Here is a 7,762-nt window from a genome sequence, read left to right on the forward strand (position 1 = left end):
GTAATAGCATTTGAGAGCGGGTTACCTCTTCTTTAACAAGATATGATGTGTGAAGACTCCATTAGTTGGTCCAGTGGTTTTACACCTTCAATCTACAACACATGCAGAGCAGCGGTAACATTTTTATCTAAATTGTCAAGCAACAAGCATTTATATGTAAATAAAAGAGCTATCATAAGAGCCAGCATTGGCCTTAAAAGCACACCAGAGGTGCTCTGCTGCATGTGTTTCTTGCTTTCCTTCTGTCCTTAAAGAGTCATTAAGGGTGTTTTAATTTTAGAAAGTTGTCTCTTATTAATTAATAGATCAAGATAAACAAATAAACAAACCTTTAACCCCCAGTCGGAAGTTACTTGTTACTGACATAAGTATTAGGTGGTAAGCCAGGTCTTAAAAATTAACAGTGAGCATCTGTGGGCTACTATATTTTCAACTGCAATGAACTCTGAATTCAGACAGCCTGTCCTGGAGCACAGTAATAAAAATATGTCTTCCTGAAAGACATTATGTATATGCCATTCACTTGTGCGCTGCCTCATTTCTTTACCATAATTTACTATCTATGCAGAAAATCAACATTAGTTTCAGGCAGATTCTCCTAGCCTATATTGTTGCTGGTTTGTATTTTTGGGCAATATATCTGAAACTAAATCGCTGACTGTATTTTGCCTGTGGTGATCACCAGCAAAGCCTGTTCGTGGAAAGTGTTAGACTTCTTAAAATTTAAGTACAGTTCTTATGCAAGTTGTTGGAAACAATTTAGCTCATGATGTCTGGTTTTACTGATGTTGTATCTTTGTTTTGGGGAAAAGGAGGAAGTGTTTTTTTGTTTGTTGAAATTCATGCTGTGCTGTGCCTGGAAATGGCAGCATTGTTTACACATGTTAAAGGGTAAATTATTGACATTTGCCAAAGCTCACTATCTCAGACAGCTGGGTACTTTCGAAATTGTTGGAGTAAAATAAGGGCTATAAGCTTCAGTGAAAACTGAGGTGAAACCTGAAAGGCATTTCCAAATCAAGTTGAACCTAATGTCAAACTCTGTCCCAGGGTACACACAGCACTCCTGTTTCTTGTGGCAAGAGCTACATTTATGTATGACTCGCTGAAGTCAAGGGAGATAGGGTGATGAGCTCCCAGTTGAAGTATTAAACTTTCCAATTGCTGCATTGAGTCTTTAAACATAAAGACAACAGGTATTAAATACGGCCTTGACTTTGCAGTTCTCACATACGTTGAGGTCCCGCTGACTTTACTGGGAAACCTGAACAACAGCACAATCAAGTGAATTTACTGGATCAAAGTAAAGATTAGTTCTGGATTGTAATTCAGAAAGCTTCAGGTTTTTGGTGTTTGTGTTTTGTTTTGTTTTTTTTTTTTTTTTTTTTTTTGTGTTGTTTTTGGTTTTTGTTTGTTTGTTTTTGTTTTTTTTTTTTTTATTGCTAGAATCAGCTAGTAATTTATTGGTTGCTTTGCCAACTATAGAAGTGACAAAACTAGGGAAGAATTTACCTTCTCTCCTTGGAGGAGAAACTTGGGAATATAGTTTGCATAATGGTAATCCTAGCATTCTGTTTGTGCTTTCAGTGATACCATATTGAGATTCCCTGTTTCTGTTGGGAAAAAAGGGAAATAAAGGACATTTTCATAGAAGTGAAACACGGTGGAAATATGTATACTTGTGGCTCTCTGCTGTCCATTAGGCTGCCCTTATAAGATTCATGGAAATTGCACATTCATAATGAAAATGTGTACTGGAGGGGGTTAGAACCATCTTTTGTTTGGTAGCTGCTTGACTGGCATGTGAACTGCTATTTCATTCCAGCATTTTTCTTTGACTGTACACTTTTCTGTACTTGTACAGTATATCACTTGGCAGGGCTAAGAGTTGAAAAGTGAACGTTACATTCATTCTAACCATTTTAAAGAGTTCACTTTGATATTTTAGCCACTTAAAACACCTGCTGTCAGAACAGTACAATTGATTTCAATTAACTTTGAATTTCTTCAATAAGATGACTCTTATAATAACTTCAGTAATCCCATGATGCCTCATTAGAGGAGCTGGCTACGATGATTATCCCTGTGATTTAGCAATTTTTTCCTTACAATGCCTTTGTCTATTCAGAAAAAGGAATTATGCCAACAATACCTTTTTATTTCACTTCTGGTTTTACACTGACAGTACTTGCTACCTGTTACACATTGTAAAATACCTAATTTATACTTGCAGCAAACAGGTATTTGTTCGTATGTACACGATACTTTGGTAGGGAGACCCTTTCAAAGAAACTTTAGTTCTAGATAAGAAGTCTATGTCTTGGAGTCAGAATTTGTTTTAATTTTTTAGTAGATGCTTGGACAGGTAGAAGCGCTGCTTATGCAGGAGCCTTTGTCTAGAGCTCTGGTTTAATGGAACAAATTCTCCACTGGCTCCTGCCATGTGTGCAGCTCATCCAGAACAGGGTATCATGTCAGATGTTTATACCAATTCACCTTGTTTCAGGATCTGGTCCACAGACTCATTCTGCTTGTGGAAGAAAAGGGGAATATGTCTCTAAATGTCTCCTTTCCATAGCATACTAGAGAAAGGGTTTTGAATGGTGATTTAAAATCACATTTCCAATGGGATACTGCATCACTCTAAACACTTCTGGTATGTTCAAGTAGAGAAAATCCCTTTTCATCTCATTCCAGATTTGATTTTCAAGTTGAAAGCATGAAGGCGTATAAAGCATGAAGGCACGTTAATACAGAGTTACTTTTAACTTTTCTCTCTATGCCTTTCTCTTTGTGATCAAAGATAAAATATGCAGTATTTTTGTACTTGATTATAAAATGATACCTCCCTCTCCCCTCCGCCCCCCAAAACAAAATCTGAAGCATCAACACAATTTCTAATCAATAGAGTTAAAGGGTAGAAGTTTGCAAATCAATAAGACAAGGCCGTGGTAAATGGTGTATGTGTGGCCACGATGTCAAAGAGGGCAATTTCTACACGCAGAGTAGTTGGAGGTAAGGGAAGTATGAAAATGGGCTGCAAGTTTAAGATAAGAACAAAGAAGAACAAAAAAAGAATTGGACTAATTGAAATGCAAATTTGTCTTTCTGCCATTAAAGTAGACAGTTATTTCAACCTAACAGACTCATATTTGGTCTAGCCAATCCTCATAATTGAATCACCTTAAACACACTTCCCTTATATGCATGTATATAAATGTATCTACCTAATTTTTTTAACTTAAGGTAGTACTACTTTTTTATTTGGAAATGTTCTTCTTGAGTCAAAATGTACTTCCTTAAGCATGCTTTCTTTCCCCCCCCCCCCTTTTTTTTTTTTTTTGAATCAGCTACTTATTGTTATGTAGTAGCAATTTCCAGACTGTCATATGAAATTGCTGATGCGGCTTAGTTCTAGCTACAACCTGCAACTGCCAATAGTAAGCATCTATTGAAATCTAATATGTACCACAGGGCTTTTTTGCACATGTACAAGCAGACACTTCTGGTTAATATACAGAGACAGTGGAAAAATAAGTGGATGTATTTTCTTTTTTAACCCATGGAGGAGTTAAATATATGCCCAAGTTTAAGCTACTGAATGAAAGTAAGCCAGAGAACTGGCCCTAAATGCAGCTGCAGTAAAATCAAAACAATGAGTATCTGAGAACTCTGTAGATATGACGGGTGGTGTTAATTTGACTTTTTGAGAAGCAATCTTATTTTCAGAGTTGGAATTCAGTCCTAAGAGCCTGGATGTTGAGGCTGTGGCAAGAACAGTGTGTTCACCCGAAAGTTTGTCTGATTGCTTGCATTTAATCAAGAGAAGCATACAATTGATCTTGAAACAGAAGTTAGATCTATGTACTGTGTAGGTCATTTTCCTTTCCACTTTGTTTTAACTTGATCATGTTGGTACTTTGTTATGTAGCTTACCTCTTATCCGGAGAGAAGGAGTAGCATAGCCTTTCTGCGCAAACTCAGCTATTGATGACAAATCTTACAAGGTTACAGAAAGTGAAAATGTGTATAACATTTAGATTTACATGAGTCAAGTGAGAATCATTGATACTTTTGACATGCAGCAGAGATTAACCTGCATTTTCTGTAATTTTCCGTTTTTCTAAAGCGCTTTGAATCAGCTAAGATTGCCTAAAGATTTATTGGTGAACTGAAGCTTTTCCAAGAATGAGAAAGACGAGAGAAGCTTCCATTCTCAGACTTGAGTGTCTCTGTGTATAAATGTGCTTGTGTGTCTATGTGGTTGCATGTGAGCATAAGGTCTTTCTCTTTGATATCATTCAGGCAGAAAGCCAATATGCGCATGTAAATGAGCCTGAAAATGTAATTAAAAATATATACATACTGTGATACAGAATTTAATATGAGATGCAGGTTACAAAGTGACAAGTAACATTTCCTATATAATCACTGATACTAACTCTCATCTGTGATTTATGTATCTCATGTGTTATTAAGTGCCGAACAGATAAATGCTGAAATTATTTCTTTAGATATGATTTCACCACAAGTGAGTGAATGCAAAGTATGCCATACCCATTCTTTTCCCTTCAACCAAAACAAAAGCCAAAACACATCTACCATGAAAACGTTACTACAGAGATTAAAAGTGTTGTATGTAAGGTCACATAAAGACCTCTCTGATTACATATCTTTCCTGGCAATAAAATGTGACAAAATATACTTACCTGTGTCATTAATATATTAAGATCAAGGAAATTCTGCAAATCGTTAACATACATCTAGGCACTCATATACAAATGGAAAAAGATAAAGATTGCCAGGTGAAAGACATAAGCAATCTTGGCCTTTATTTCAGCGTAGATAACAAAGGCTTGTGCATAAAAGCTTATACGAGAGGCATCTCAGGAGCTCCAAACTTTAGGCAAGAAGCCAGTTTTATTTGCCTGAAAGTATTTTCCAAAAGTTAGGTTAGAGTGCTGGGTGCAGAAGCTGACATTTCTGCTCTCCAGACTGGGGAGAAGCTACTTGGAAAAGCTTTATTTTGCTTTTAAAAATACAAGTGGAATCCAGATGTATTTCCATCAACAGCTCCATAGCCCATAAATATATACAACCTAAGCCAGTGCCTTATTTACGTTATTTTATTAACATTCTTTGCTGAGTGGGCTTGAATGGAGCACAATCTCTCATATAGAGGATCTAATTATAAACACAAGGGACAGAACCAAATAAGCAGTCTTTAAAGGGAAAAGAGTCTGGCAGCTTTGTTTAAAGTGTCCTTTAATGAACTTCTTTAGCAGCTTGTATCTTAGCAACACATTTTATTACATACCAGTGCGGGAGAAGCAGTTTGCAGATGGAGTTGCACACAGTAATTTATTTCCCCCCCTTTTTTTTTTTTTTTTTCCCTTTTTTTTTCCCTACTTCTCTGTGGTGACTCAACTGGAATGTGCAGAGTAGCTTTTCTAACACTGATAGCTCACTCGAAATCCCTGATTGGTTCATTTGTATCTGTTCTGTTTTGTTAGTTGATGAAAAAGGCATTTAGTATGGTAAATGCATAGTGATTTTGCTCGCTCTTAGAAATTCAGATATGACTGTTTTGAATAGGCATGGATTTAAATTAAAAACAACCCAAGCTTCTTTCAATGCACTTTTTTCCTTGTATGTGTTCCACTCTGTGCTAGTCTTCGTTGCACATACAGACGAGTTTCCAGATTTGCAAGTTATTTGCTCTCCACTGTTACATGGGGTTGTTTTAATCTATCGTCTTTCGCTCCTCTAAAACTAATTATAATATAGCAGTGACAGGAGTATTTGCAATCTTTTTCCTTTCTTCTTAGACAAAACCTGGTGCTTAAACTGCAAATGTATAAAAAAATAACTTGTTTTAAAACCAACTGAAATACTGCACTACTGTCACTCCTTCAAATGACCTATAGTGATTATCTTTGGTACTTATCTTTGTTGAAAGAAATACTTTTTGTTCTCTCCATTACTAATTGCAGACCAAGTTCTGCTTGTATGTTTTGAGTGAAAAAGTCTCTGAGCAGCTTTTTTCAATAGGGTCTGTTGAGGAATACGGTACTACTGGAGATGTGTATGAGCAATAGAATCTAGACTTCATTATTTTTTTCTCATAAATTAAAGAGGAAAAATACCTTTTATGAGCAAACTAAATGCTATTCAGCTCAATTTACATTTTCTGCTGGCTAGGCAAGTGTAAATCTAGAAATATATTTCCCTGGAGTTCACTGGAGTTACCCAGAGTTTGCACTGGTGTGATAAAAATCAGAATCTGGCCAGAGGGAGAAAAGCAGGTGAGAAGAAGAGAGGGCAGATGAACATAGTCCAGAGTGTTAGGAGAGCCCACAGAAGATGAAGATTATTGGCTTAGAGATACTGCTCTTGGGGATGGTTTCATTAAACTTCTGTTGAGAGCTAGCATGTTAGGGGTTGATATTAAAAAGACAAAACCCGTTCATTTCATAAAGTCCATTGATATTTGCAAGTCGAAAGGAGATGGGTTTTGAAAGAGATTGAATTGTTTCTTTGCTTAGCCTTAGTTAAATGTAAATGTATTTCCATTAACTGGCAAACTGTTACGTTTCTTGAGTCCTTAGTTCAAAATGGAAGTTTCTTTTTACTCCAGAATATGGATGGATGGATGGATGGATGGATGGATGGATGGATGGATGGATGGATGGATGGATGGATGAATTTGACTCCAGTTTTCTGTTTTCAGCATGTCAGGTGACAGTCTACCTGTTTTCCCCTTTGGATCTGCAATATCTCAGCCTTAGTAGGAGCATAAAAGAAGTCCTTTGAACTTTAAAAACAGAAAGTGTACCACAAATGGAGGAGTACAAGACACAGTCCCACAGTGTCACCTACCTTAAAAATGCTGTGATATTAGACCCAAAACAGAGGGATGTCCTCTGAAGCCAAAAGTAATTAAGTTGTCGTGTGATTAACTTACTTTTTTATTTTGCAATTCAGCCCACTGTTTATTAACTTAAATTGGATTGAAAAAACTCTAACCTGGGAGAACGCATCAGAATCTTGCACAATCACCAGGATTAATGATGACAGCCTGAACTGTCGAACAACCTAAATCATTAAATTCACAACATTGCTAGACAAAGGTTTATATGTTTTTCTGCGGCTGTATTGGCCATAACAGAAAGGGCCAGCAGTTTCTGGTACAAATCATGTCCTGTCATGAGAAAGAGTATTTATGCCATGCACAACATTTGAAGACCATGTCTCTGGGTAATTTTTTTTTAATGTGGTAGTGCTGGGAATATTTAAGTGAGGTGTAAAAGCAAGAGCTTTAACATATTTAGAAATTTTGTTTGCAAATGTTGCGGTAACAGAGAACAAAATGAAGAACTTAATTATTTTCTGAAACATTTAGGAAGCAATTAGGAACCTGTGTATCAGATTGGCCAAAACAAATCAACCAGCTCCAGTTGTTCATTTTTCCTTCAATAAAGAAAGAAAATACTGTTTTTTCCAGAAGCACAAACATTTCCTGAAACTTCTTTAACCCTCTGAGTGCTAGCACTGCACCTCATTACAAAAGTGCTTTTACTAAGGGAAACTTAAAGGAACTTCCATCCCCAGATGAAGAGAAGACTCATTTATAAACAATGAGAGCAGGAACAATAGAAAGCTGAGTGCATTCTGCATGAATAATATAACTGAGGGTTGTGAAAAGCCTATGATTTTCGTATGCCAAGCTCAGTGTGGGAGTGCAGCATTCAGCTGATTTTTT

The sequence above is a fragment of the Tyto alba genome, unplaced genomic scaffold (genome assembly GCF_018691265.1).
Source record: "Tyto alba isolate M040663 unplaced genomic scaffold, T.alba_DEE_v4.0 Super-Scaffold_21, whole genome shotgun sequence".
Classification (NCBI taxonomy): domain Eukaryota; kingdom Metazoa; phylum Chordata; class Aves; order Strigiformes; family Tytonidae; genus Tyto; species Tyto alba.